Source organism: Ambystoma mexicanum, chromosome 3p (genome assembly GCF_040938575.1).
Source record: "Ambystoma mexicanum isolate Mex_15411 chromosome 3p, UKY_AmexF1_1, whole genome shotgun sequence".
Taxonomy (NCBI): domain Eukaryota; kingdom Metazoa; phylum Chordata; class Amphibia; order Caudata; family Ambystomatidae; genus Ambystoma; species Ambystoma mexicanum.
The window spans coordinates 707,744,983-707,758,230 of NC_090925.1; the positions used below are offsets into that span (position 1 = coordinate 707,744,983).

The 13,248-nt window shown below is 49.2% G+C and overlaps 1 protein-coding gene across 1 annotated transcript in view; it reads left to right on the forward strand.

Annotated features, from left to right (window-relative positions):
- LOC138580751 (uncharacterized) overlaps positions 1 to 13,248 on the forward strand; it is a 333,494-nt gene that overhangs the window by 42,643 nt on the left and 277,603 nt on the right. The gene's annotated exons all lie outside the window — the stretch shown is intronic.

Sequence of the window (13,248 nt, forward strand, 5' to 3'; positions counted from 1 at the left end):
GACCTTCCGCAGTGGCTTTATCAAAAACCATGTGGAAATCATGATATTCGGCGGGAATGTTCGCCAGGATGGCCCCCACGGTATGCGAATGCCTAGTGTCTGGTGTAATGTCATCAATGTGAGTAGCTGCCAGGGCACCAAGGATTGTGGCCGGAGAGGAGAGCGACTCATTTTCCACAAGACAGAACTGTTGACACACTTCAGATTCGAACATGACTTGTCCCGTTCCCCAATTAATCAACGGGTTGTGTTGCCGTAACCAAGGTATACCCACTATAATGCCGAATTGGGGTGTAGTGATAAGGTCAAATGACATGACTTCCCTATGGGTACTCTGGATCAATACTTCCAAGGGAGCGGTCTGGAACTGGATGGGACCGGAAGACAAAGATGTGCCATCGACCGCATGTACGGGTTCTGGATGTTCTTTTCTGACCAGGGGTAGGTTGAGACGATGGGCCAAGTCTATATCGATGTAACATCCGGTAGCCCCTGTATCAATGACAATATGAACCACATGTGTGACCTCCCTAGTGGGTTTCATAAGGGCATGGACTACTACCGGTCTGACGGGCCAAAGGCGGGTTCAGAGGGATTCGTGGATAGGCTCGCCGGTGCCCCCTGAATCATGGGCGAGCCCTCTGAAAACCCGGGGTTTTGTTCTTAGGACGTCGGGGGCATTCCCTTACATAGTGTCCGTTCAACCCACAATAGAAACAGGCATTATCCGTTCTCCGACGTTCTCGTTCGGTTGATGTTATCGGGCTTCGGATACCACCTATCTGCATGGGTTCGGAAGAGGTAGAGGAGGCTGGACCGGACTGGCTAGTGAACGTTGTTTCTGTCCTTCTCTCGGATCTCCTTGCGTCGATCTGTAAAGCAAGATCCACTAGATCCGAAAACACCGAGGGAAGAGCAGGAACCACTGAAAGCGCATCCTTCATGGTGTTGCACAAGCCACGGTAGAACACAATTGCCTTTTTCTCCTCAGGCCAAGAAGTCTCAGCGGCAAGTTGGTTATACCGAGCGATGTATTCTATCAGTGATAGTTTACCCTGTGTTAGGTCTAGGAGTTCCAGGTCCCTTGATTGAGCCTTATGGCGTGTATCGAAGACTTTGGCCATTTCCGCTATGAGAAGATCAAAATCATACAAGGCGGGATGATTGTTTTCCAACATTGGATTCGCCCATGTAGCCGCTACCCCAGATAAATGTGAGAGAAGAAACGCGGCCTTTGTGACTGAATCGGGAAAAGCCAAGGGTCTGCACAAAAAATGAAGCTTACATTGGTTAATGAAAGTACGGTATTTCCGAGGATCCCCCTGGAAACGTTCTGGAGCAGCAAGAGGAACAGGGTTTGGGAGTAACACAGGAGTGGGTGTAGGGGCTGGAACAGGGGCTGGCTGATTCGGGGGAACGGTATCCCCGAATTCGGCATCTGGGGGCAACGGGTAATGTGTGCTTTGTAGGGCATCAAGTCGGTTATGTATGGCGGTCGTGGCGGCGGCCATGTCAGTCCTGAGGGACGCCACTGCCTGTATCAAAGCCGTCACTGGGTCCCCGGTGGAGGGATTCATGCTCTGGACGACCAAAAATAGGCTTCACAGTCTGTTACAAAGTTGATGGTCGTGCAGAGTATGGGCTATCCCTCTGTCCCCAAATATCAAACTGACATCCACAGGAATACCTGTCAGAATGAATGTTAGGGCCAAAGATGGTAGTCCGTGGAGTCAGGACGCAGGAACAACCGGAAGAACCCCTGGAGAGCTGTAAGGGAAGGTATATGGTTATGTACTGTTACAGAATGCAGTATCTGAGTATAAACACCTGAACCACTGAAATACCTGTGAGTGTTGGAGCGTGGACCCAGGGAGGTTCTAAGGACAACAGGTCCGGGTGAAGCTTGATAAAGTCCTGGCAGGCAACCACCTAAGGCAGGACCGAGGTCCAAAACAAATAAGGGCTAGACACAAGGCAGTCCGTAGAGCAGCGTGGAGGTCGGCAACAGATGATCAAAGTTCCAAGGCAAGTAAGGGCAAGACACGAGGCAGTCCGTTATGGAAAAACAGTTCGGCAGCCTAATATATCCAAAGTTCCAAAGTTGACAGGGTTTAGACGAAGAATAATCCGTAGTACAAAAAGCCGTGGTCCAAAGTGAAAATAGTCCTGAACGAAGCGCGAGCAACACGTGATCCCAAAAGAACAGCTGTGAAGCAAGGCTGTTAGTAACTGGACTCCTTTTATCCGACGTAGGGAAACACGTGACAACGGTCACGTGACGCAAGTTACCAAAGCGTTGCAGTATTGCTAGGCAACTAGTCACGTGATCCGCGCCGTGTTGTGTCGGACAGTCCTCCGTGAACAGTGTGATTGTTTGTGATGAAGGAGCCTCCAATTAATCTGCCACAAACGTGAAGGGCGATAAACTCCAGTTTTGTCAAGCGTACCATGTCGTGCCCTACAGTGTGGAACCTGTTGCGGCAGTAAGGTACCTCTGTTGGGATGTGTGGATTTGAGTGCTGCTTGAGAGGAGGACATAGAGGGGCATGTCTTTTGTGCGGGGGGCGGTGTGACAGTTACCCCTATCCTAATATAACCTAAAAAGGGAAATGTTTGCTGTGGTGTGAGGCGTGTGTGAATATGCAGACTGGAGAGCCGTGACAAACTATTATCTCTGACTAGAACACACCTTCAAGGCAAACTCCACAATCTGGCAAGAACCCGCTAATGACAGCGTAATACCATAGAATGCGTAAGGTAGCCTAATAACAATTATACACAATTCGAAGTATTTGATAAGGCAACAAAACGAAGCAAAAACATTCGTATATCACTAGGAGTACTTGTGTGAGAGAAGCAGCAAACTGACTGTGAGGTGAGAAGACCGCTATGACAGGACTCCCAACTACGGACTGTGACTGAAGCGGAGCAAACAGGCTGTGAGGTGAGGAGACCGCAATGACAGGACTCCAAACTGCGGACTGTGACGGAAGCGGAGGCGGCTGCACAGGGAATACAGGAAAGGAACTGAGAACTAGTAATTAGTTACTAACGGAACTACAGTAAATGTCTGTGGACAAGGAATATTTTAACTGTGATAGAAATCGGAGGTACGCGGCGAGCGTTCCATCTGTACTCAGACGAACGACGCGAAGCGCGAGTCTCCTGATGGGCGGGGCTTAAATAGCCGGCAATGAAAACAACTAGACCCGCTAGCTAACTGACTCAGAGGCACCACCTAGCGGCCATTAAGGAAACCCCAACCAACCATTAACATGAGGGAATTAGAATCAATTAACCAGCTAAGGCAACATGAATTGCCATATGAACCTGTATTTCCTAGGACTAAAATGGGAACTTAACATGTGGTCATGACAATCTCACCCTCCGGTATCCCACTTCCACTCCCCGGAGAACCCTCATCCAGGTGATCCTCCTGCACTGGGCCATCCCCAGGAACAGGATCCAAATGCGATGGCTGTGTCCTGGCCACCTGGATGACAGATCCCTGGGGACTAGTGGGTGAGACACCTTCCAATTTCTCACAGTGCAGACCCCTGTCATAGACCACGCCTTCCCTCATTTTGGGATGTCACTATGGCCTTAACATTCTGGAAACTGACCAATAATGCCTCTTTGTCACTTCAGGAGGTCTCAGCCAAGATGGTGATTCTGATTTGTCTGGTCTCCTTTTGTAGAGTGTCAGATGTTAGGACATTGCATTTGTCAAGTAGATCTTTGCCACCAGATGGGGAGTTGATGCACAAGTCCAGGTTTTATTATATTCTTTTTTTGTGCTTTCCAGGATGGGCGATAGCTGTGTATGGGACAATGTCTCAGAGAGTACAAACACTGAACAACCACTTTGAGGTGTGCAGAAAAAAACTTAATTTCCTTCTGTAAACTCCATCTCCCAATTCCTTCTTCCAATTTAGCCAGATGGGCAAGGTGCATCATGGCTCAGGCTAGTTTGGTACTTCCATCGCTGGAGCTTACTTTTCTAGCGGAGCAATATCATCCAAGGCCTTTTGGTTAGGCACCAAAATAGAAGACATCCTCAAGGCAGCAGATTGGACTCATAAACAGGTCTTTTATATGCTCTACCGTATACCTGTTTTACATGCTGTGGTTTCATTGATTTGAAATGGCATAATAGTAAGCCTCTCTGCCATGTGACAAGACCAGTACCCCGGCCTTGTTAAGAGAGGACAGAACCCCCTCTCAGCCAGTAGTGGCAGGCCTACCAAGGAGCCATCCACAACCAGTCCTATACATGAGGTGGATGGTGGCAGTAAAGAGGGCCTCAATTCCTAACTCCAGCCCCCATATCAGCATGTGTGTGTGCAGACCCTTATCTTTAGCATTGGTTCTTGCTTCAGATACTGGCCAGTGTTTGTCTTTAATTTCAAAAAGACCCAGAGCGACACAGAGGCAACCAAGAAGACCAAGTGATAGAAACAACACCAGCACCCCATGTTATGAATGGAAAGAGACCAAATGGAAAACTGAAGCTCTGCACGGGTGAGGAGAGAGGGGGAAAGAAAGTGAGAGAGAGAGAGAGAGAGAGAGAGACACCACCACTGCAGCCGCAAAGCAGTACAGCGCAGCGACCAGCGCTGCGAGCATGGCAGTCTGCCAGCAAGCTTACATTGTCAAAACAAGGTCCCCGAGACCACCAGGTATGAACAGGGGAAAAGGGAATATCCTTGCCCCAACTTACTGAAGCGGCACACAGGAATAGGGCCCAAATCACAAGCTGGAACATTGAACTTCCTACACCATGTATGCGAAGAGGCGAGCCTGTGTGAAGAAAGTGGGTGGAGCCACGCTCCTGTTACAAGACTTTTCCCCGGTACATAAACGCCTTGGGATGAGAAGAAAGGGCCAGATTAACCAGGGGAAAAGCTGCCAGTCCTTACAGGAGGAGGAATACTTAGGAAGGGAGGGGTGGCCATAGGCCCCACGAAGAAAATAAAAACCTTTGAAATGTCTCATTCTGTGACAGCCATTACCTAGAACTTCAATTGTTCCTGTTATGTTATGACAGTGAATCGAGATTCTATAAATGAAGGAGCGAGGCAAGTAGTATCCCTTGTTGTAAGTCAGAGAAACTCTCCATTCTTTTGTATGATGGGGCCAAGTCACAGTGGACTGGTTTGGTCAAATCACTACCCGGTGCGCCATTAAGAAGGTGGATAGATTTGGATTACATTAGATCCAATATTTCCTTTTTTCAGTAAGATGCATCCTTATATGAATAGATGATCGGGGACTACAGATTCCAGCATGCCCCGGAGGAATAATTGTCAGTGCTCCCCCCCCAGATAGAATTCGAAATCAACATTGAAAGCTCAGAATGTAGGGTGAAGGTGTTGAAGTTAAACCTGACTGTAGCATTTTAGCAGACTTGAACAATGGAGTGGGGAACGGCAGGTGCTGAACAGACGGATAGTATTCTGTGAGAAACACAGCAATACACCATACCTGCAGAGCGAGAATCATGACCACTCATGGTCATGTGAAACCGCAAACTATGGTCACTACAAGTTTGCTGAATACCTTTTGTAGTCCATCTGTGCACATTTTCAGGTCACAATTGGCACGTATGTCACAGCACCAATTTAAAAGGCTGTGGGTCAATCTTTAAAAAATGTACACAGCAATTAAGACCCGACCAATGCTCAGAGTGTAGTATTAATGAGCACATGTTGCAAATGAAGTATCCCGAGATCATTTCTTCTGAGAAAATAAACCAATCAGGACACCTAAAACAAGGAAAACAACGGAATGATCAATCCTGGAAGAGCTTAGGAAACCAGCCAGCAGCCCTTTCCTACAAAAGAAGATGAACTCAATGGTGATGGGCACAGATGTCATGCCGCCGAGTTCCTGGCGTCTATGGAGCCGCTGGCGACGCGGAACTTAGTCCCGTCCACCAGCAGCTTTCTGTCACGCCCCCTATTTCCTGGTTTTTCCTGGTTTTCACTTTCCTTCTGTTCTCATTGGATGAGCGCTGCGCGGCCCGGTGTTTTAACCAGCCACTTCTGGGTCACGGACGCGTCGCAACGCTTCCGGTTTCGTCCCGTTAGCCCTAAGTTGCTTGCTCGCTGTTGCTCTCTACCTTGGTTACTCGTTTTCCGCCGGTTGGGTTCTCACCCTACAAGGATTCCTGGTTCCACTCCTCCAAAGCACCCGGCGATAGCACAGGGGTTTTTTGTGCCTAAGGGCTTTTTCCCCTCCTGGTCGTTCCCGGGGGAGGGGCCCCTTGCCTCCCTTCTTGGGGGGCATGGTGGCTTCCTCCCGGGGTCATCCCTATCTACATAAAAAAAGGTGCGATCACGAAGAAAGGAAAAGAAGGGTTCTTGGAAGGAAGAAGAAGATGAGGAGTCGGGGGAGGGGGAGATCTCGGAATCTACACTGTCAGACGAAGATATCACCGACCCCGGTGACAGTTTGCGATGCCCAAAAGGAGATGATCACCCCACAGCAGGTACAAGAACTCGTAGCCGCTGTACAAAGTCTAAATTTGGAGATGCAGAACCTTAAGACAGCTAACGCCACCCTACAACAGCGTCTGACGGAAAGGGAAAGACCTTCAACCGATTTACATCCACTTCCCCTACTATCAGGGAAGTTCGATGGTTCCCCTAAAAGGGTTAATGAGTTCCTGGACGCCTGCAATCTTCATTTTTCCTTTCGCCCTTAGACCTTTGCCTCAGACCACGCCAAGGTGGGGTTCATGATCACCCACATGACAGGGAATGCCCTGGCTTGGGCTACCCCTCTAGTAAACCAGCCAGACCCGGTTTTACAGGACTACAATGCCTTTAAGGCTCTGATTCAACAAACCTTTCTGCGAACAGAGAGTACCTTCTTGGCCTCGGAGGACCTCCTTGACATCTGTTAGGGGAATTCTGATCTCCTGACATACATCACCGCGTTCAAACAGGTGGCAGCTGAGGCAGGTTGGCAGGAACAGGCCCAGTATGCCATATTTCGGCGAGGTTTAAGGGAGGAATTGAAGGACGAACTAGCCCGGATAGAAAGAACGGTGTCCTTTGCCGAACTCCTGACAGCTGCCCTCCGAATTGACTTCAGGATGACAGAAAGACGTCAAGAAAAGAAGAAGACCAGGTTAAGTGTACCCTCTCTTGGAGACTCACTCACCCGCGTAAGTGCCCTTCCAACGGACCGCTAAGGAAGAACCTATGCAGATCGGAACCACCAGAGCCCCACTCACACCTGAAGAAAGGAAACGGCGCAGGGAGAGCTCCCTGTGTATGTACTGCGGGTCTTCCTCACATCTGCTAAGAGATTGTCCGGAAGTACCACCCAGAAGGTCAGGAAACGCTCGCCCTCGGTAAACATTGGGACGCATTACCGAGGGGCTGCTCTTAGTCCCTCCGCTCCTCTTTCTGTATCCTCCACAGAAACGTCTGAAGACTCCCTGTTGATGGTGCTCACAGTTTCTCTGAGTGGGCACCAAGGAAGTAACCACTCTAGCTCTACTCGACTGTGGAGCAGCAGGGAACTTCATGGATACCCATTGGGCAGAACGACAGGGAGTGAAAAGGATAGCCAAACGAGAAGATCAAAAGGTGGAAGGGGTTGATGGCAAACATTTGAGCTCGGGTTTGATCACTCACACCACAGAAGCACTCACTTTGTCCATCCAACAACATATCGAAAGCATCACATTCAATATCATCAGGGCTGCTCACTTCCCCATAATCCTGGGTATCTGTTGGCTACGCAGACACAACCCCAGTATTGACTGGTCTAGAAACTTACTTAGTTTTCAGTCCTCACTATGCAAATCGGAATGCTTGCCAGAACCAAGATTCGAGACCGTCAAGACCACAAATAGCTGCGAAGTCAGAACAGTACACTGTCTCCCACACTACCTGAAGGAGTTCAACGAGGTAGCAACTGAAAAGATACCCGTCAAGCTCCCTCCGCATCGGCCTGAAGACTGTTGCATAGATCTTACCCCAGGAGCTCTGGTACCCTTCGGTAGGATGTTTTCACTGTCTTTGGAAGAGAAACAATACCTCCGAAAAAGTATTTGGACAGCAATATGGAAAACGGGCTCATAAGGCCTTCAAAGTGCCCCGCAGGGGCATCCTTGTTCTTCATCTCTAAAAAAGATTCAAAGAAGTTGAGGCCGTGTATAGATTATCGTGGTCTAAACAAAGTCACCATAAAAGACCGGTATCCTATGCCATTGATCACCGATATCCTACAAGCTGTACATGGTGCCACAATCTTCACCAAACTCGACCTGAGGAATGCTTATCACCTACTCCGGGTGCAGAAATGAGACGAATGGAAGACAGCATTCCGGACTCCTTCCGGACTTTTCGAGTACCAGGTAATGCCGTTTGGGTTGGTAAACGCCCCGTCGGTATTCCAACGGTTTATGGACAGACTATTCTCCGATCTCCTGTGCCAAACCACATTGGTATACTTAGATGACATTCCGATCTACTCCCGCACTCCTGAAGACCACGTGGAACATGTCAGGGAAGTATTCTGAAGGCTCCAGAGAAATCATTTGTCTGTTAAACTCGCCAAATGTGTATTTTCAGCCTCCTCCATTCCTTATCTAGGATACATACTGTCCGACCACGGTATCTCCATGGATCCACACAAGGTGTCTTCCATCATTAAATGGCCTTCACCTACCTCAGTCAAAGAGATACAGAAATTCCTGTGGTTAGCAAACTTCTACCTGAGATTTATCCCTAATTTCTCTCAAAAGATACTACCCATCACCTCTCTTTTAAAGAAGTCTGCAACTCCATTCAAATGGTCAACAGAGGCGGAAGACAGTTTTAGGAATCTTAGGGAAGCCTTCTGTTCTGCACCCATCCTACAACAACCAAACCAACATCTGCCCTTCATTCTAGAGACGGACGCTTCATCAGCCTCAATAGGGGCTGTGCTTCTTCAAGACATCCAGGGTACAGAACATCCGGTGGCTTACTTCTCAAAGACCCTAAAGACCAGTCAAAGGAACTACTCGGTCATAGAGCGAGAGCTGTTAGCCATGAAGGCAGCTTGTGTAGAATGGCGCCATCTGCTTCAAGGAGGAAGGTTCCCGTTCACCATTCGGACCGATCACAAGAACTTGCAGGTTCTCAAACAGTTTGAGTGCTACAACACTCGACAGGCCCGATGGGCTCACTTCTTCGCTCAATTCGAATTCCACATAACCTACATCCCCGGCAAGATGAATGTTGTAGCCGATTCTCTCTCCCGCCGGTGTGATTGCATGCCAGAGACAGATACGCCTCCTGAACGGATGTTTCCCCAGTCCAGGACTATCGGAGTTGTTTCTAAGTTCCTTAAGCAGGTACAGGAGGACTCTGGAGGTCGCTTTGAGGTGGAAAGACATTCTAAGGATCTGGCCTATGAAATCAGGAATGGCCTTTACCTTGTCGGAGGAAAACTCTATCTACCCACACCGGCTTTCCGCAAGACGGCACTTACCTGGTGTCATGACTCAAAACTTGCAGGACACAAGGGTGTGGCCGGCACTCTCGAATACCTTCAAAGACATTCCTACGGGCCTACGATGAGGAGGGATGTAGATCGGTATGTTCAGTCATGTATCGTCTGTCTGCGGAGTAAGGCATCCCGTCAACGACCAATCGGTCTACTGGAACCAAGTGCTGTACCAAAGGGTCCTTGGAGCACGATTTCTACGGATTTTATAGTGGATTTGCTCCCGTCTCAAGGATGCACCTGTGTCATGGTGGTAGTGGATTAATTTACAAAATTGGCTCACTTCTCCCCATTGCCTGGTGTTCCCACTGCAGCCAAGATGGCTGACGTGTTTCTCCAAGACATATTCCGGTTGCACGGTATGCCTAACAAAATAATTTCAGACCGGGGTAGCCAGTACACCTCCCGGTTTTGGAAGGCACTGTGTGCCAGACTAGGTATCAAAAGAGCTCTCACCTCTGGATTCCATCCGCAATCCAATGGGCAAATCGAACGCCTGAACGGAACCCTGGAACAGTACTTAAGGTGCTTCATCAACTCCCAACAGGACAACTGGTGCACGCTACTCCCTCTAGCAGAATTCTCCTACAATAACTCCACACATACTGCTCTGGGGTTTAGTCCTTTTTTCGGTACTTATGGTTTTCACCCTCGCTCCATTCTTCCTGTCTCGGGCCTCTCTACTAGTTTACCATCGGTAGATTCTTCCCTCTCCCTCCTTAGAGAGACACACAAGAAGGTAGAGGAAGGCCTTAAATCAGCCCAAGCTCAGTATTGCATTCAAGCCAACAAACACAGAAGACCTGTACCAGGATGGGATGTGGGTACCAGGGTCATGCTCTCCACTAGGTATTTACCTCATTGGGTCCATCCCTCCAAGCTATCTCCCAAGTACCTAGGGCCATACGAGATCATACAGAAGATCAACCCTGTGGCTTTTCGCTTGAAATTACCCAACAACCTCAAAAGGGTCCACCCTGTTTTCCATGCCTCTCAACTCCAGTCATTTCATGCTGACACTTGGGCACGTCAGGTTAGACAGGCCCCGATTCCTCAGGGTTCTACTCGGGCAGAATATGAGGTCGCCCAACTCTGTGACTCCAGGTATCACAGAGGCAGGCTGGAATATTTGGTTAAATGGAAGGGCTACCCTTCATCGGAAAACTCTTGGGAACCCATCACACACATAAATGCCCCTGTCTTACTTCGCAAGTACCACTTCTTTCATCCAGGGAAACCAGGGGGAGGATCTTATAGGAGGGGGCATACTGTCATGCCGCCAAGTTCCTGGCGTCTATGGAGCCGCTGGCGACGCAGAACTTAGTCCCGTCCGCCAGCAGCTTTCTGTCACACCCCCTATTTCCTGGTTTTCACTTTCCTTCTGTTCTCATTGGATGAGCGCTCCGCGGCCCGGTGTTTTAACCAGCCACTTCTGGGTCACGGACGCGTCGCAACACTTCCGGTTTCGTCCCGTTAGCCCTGAGTTGCTTGCTCGCTGTTGCTCTCTACCTTGGTTACTCGTTTTCCGCCGGTTGGGTCCTCGCGCCCAGTCCGGCTCCCTTTCTGCTCATCCTTCGTTCCTCCGCTGTTTCTGCCTGCCCTTCTTCCGCTCCCTTTGCTTTGCTTCTCTTGCCCGCCTCCCCTGCCCTCCTTCCAACTTGCTTACCCTCCCTCCTTCCCATCTTCACTTACCGCTCTTCTTCCTCTTGACTGTTGCCCCGTCCTTCTGTATCCTTCTTCCTCTCGCTCTGCTCCGTCTCTTCCGTTTACCAGTTCCCTGCTTTGTCCATTGGATTTGCTCTCGCCTACCACTCGGATAAGTTTGCTGTGACCTTCCCGTGTACCAGTCTCCTGCCTGTTCCCCCGGACTGCCTTTGCTTACTGTTTTGTTACCTCCACTTCTATCCTCCCGTGTACCAGTTCCTCGGACTGCTTACTGGACTGTCTGTGTCCTTGGGGGGGTTCACTCCCACGTGTTGCCTCCAGACACTTTATACCAGCACTCACCCTACAAGGATTCCTGGTTCCACTCCTCCAAAGCACCCGGCGATAGCACAGGGGTTTTTTGTGCCTAAGGGCTTTTTCCCCTCCTGGTCGTTCCCGGGGGGGGAGGGGCCCCTTGGTCTCCCTTCTTGGGGGGCACGGTGGCTTCCACCCGGGGTCGTCCCTATCTACATAAAAAAAAGGTGCGATCACGAAGAAAGGAAAAGAAGGGTTCTTGGAAGGAAGAAGAAGGTGAGGAGTCGGGGCAGGGGGAGATCTCGGAATCTACACTGTCGGACGAAGATATCACCGACCCCGGTGACAACAGATTGGGTGTACACAGACATGTATTCATCCACTCCCTTGATACATGGGAAGGCCAGTGTCGGGGCAGAAGAAGTGCATATGTTCACAGATGTCCAACAGTTGCTCTGGTGAGCATGTGCCACAGTTTCTACCAGAAGACCTGGTGCTGCATTGAAGAGAGGACCTAGGGCTAGGGCCTGCTTGCCAAACTGGACACCAGGGAGAAGGGCTGAAGGCAGAGGCATCTATGAAGACCTGTGAGAAGTAGAATCCCCTGGGCAGGAGGTTGTCTGTCTGAAAAAAAACCTGAATCGTGGGCGGTGAGGAAAGAGAAATACCTCTTGCTGTTTAGAAGGTTGTGCAGAGTGACTCCAAAGTCATGGGGAGGCCGAGAGATGTCAGAGTGAATACAAGGTTGTGAAGAGAGCCGAGAAACTTGAAAAATGCAAGTGAATCCTGAGAACACTAGAAGTTGTTGAAAGGCCGACGAGAATTGTAGAGACCTCTCTCAAAAATAAATATATACATAACAAATGTGCAGATGTTTTTTCTTAATGGGCAGGTGAATTTGGAGTAAGAATCTTTGGAGCCATAAAATAGTTCATAATGTTTTTTTTTATCATTGAGTGCAACTGAAATGATCTAGTTTTACATGGGAGAAAAATTAGTCTCTAATGGAGTACAGTTAGCTCTCTTCACCAATCCAGTTTGTATGTTGTGTTAGTTGGAGAAGCGATTCATCTGCAGAAAATGCTTGACTCCTTCTCTACCAGCAGGGGCAGTAGCAAGGCCATGCCGATCAAATGACTATCATTCTACATCAGTAATGTCCCCAGATATCTCAAGAATTTAACCTATAATCTTAGGTTAAGCAAACCTATGGTGCACTACGTATGCCCTAAGCTCAATGACTTGCCCCCATCTCCATGGATCATCTTGTCTTTACTGATGCTGATAGGGCACTGCTCCGTACCCTGTCATTGTACCCCCTGATTGCATGCATCCTCTGTGATCTGTCTCTAGCTTCTCGTGGTAGGCAAACCTCTACTTCTCACCAGTCTCTATAAATGGCAGATCTCTAGGCTCAGCTGTTCACTTGATCCGTCACTGTGACCTACCTGTGGCTCTCTCTCGCGCTGGTGGGGCCAAATGGGTTCCCACTACTATTCCTTGCTGCCTAGCAAGCACTATGCCATGACTGATTCAGTGCCCTGTCTTCATGCTCTAGCTTCTCTGGGCCTTGTTAGTAGAGCCTTCCTCTAGATGCCTGCATGGTTAAAGATCCACTCTCGTACCAGGACATAAGGAGTAAGGCACTTATGAGCAGTGGTGGAATACAGAGCCCCAGAGAGACGATCACGTATACAAAGTGGGCAATAAGGGGCGAGAGTCAGGTGGGGTACATGTTTGGGAAGGAAGGCGATGCCACTATCAGCACTAACACCCCCACCA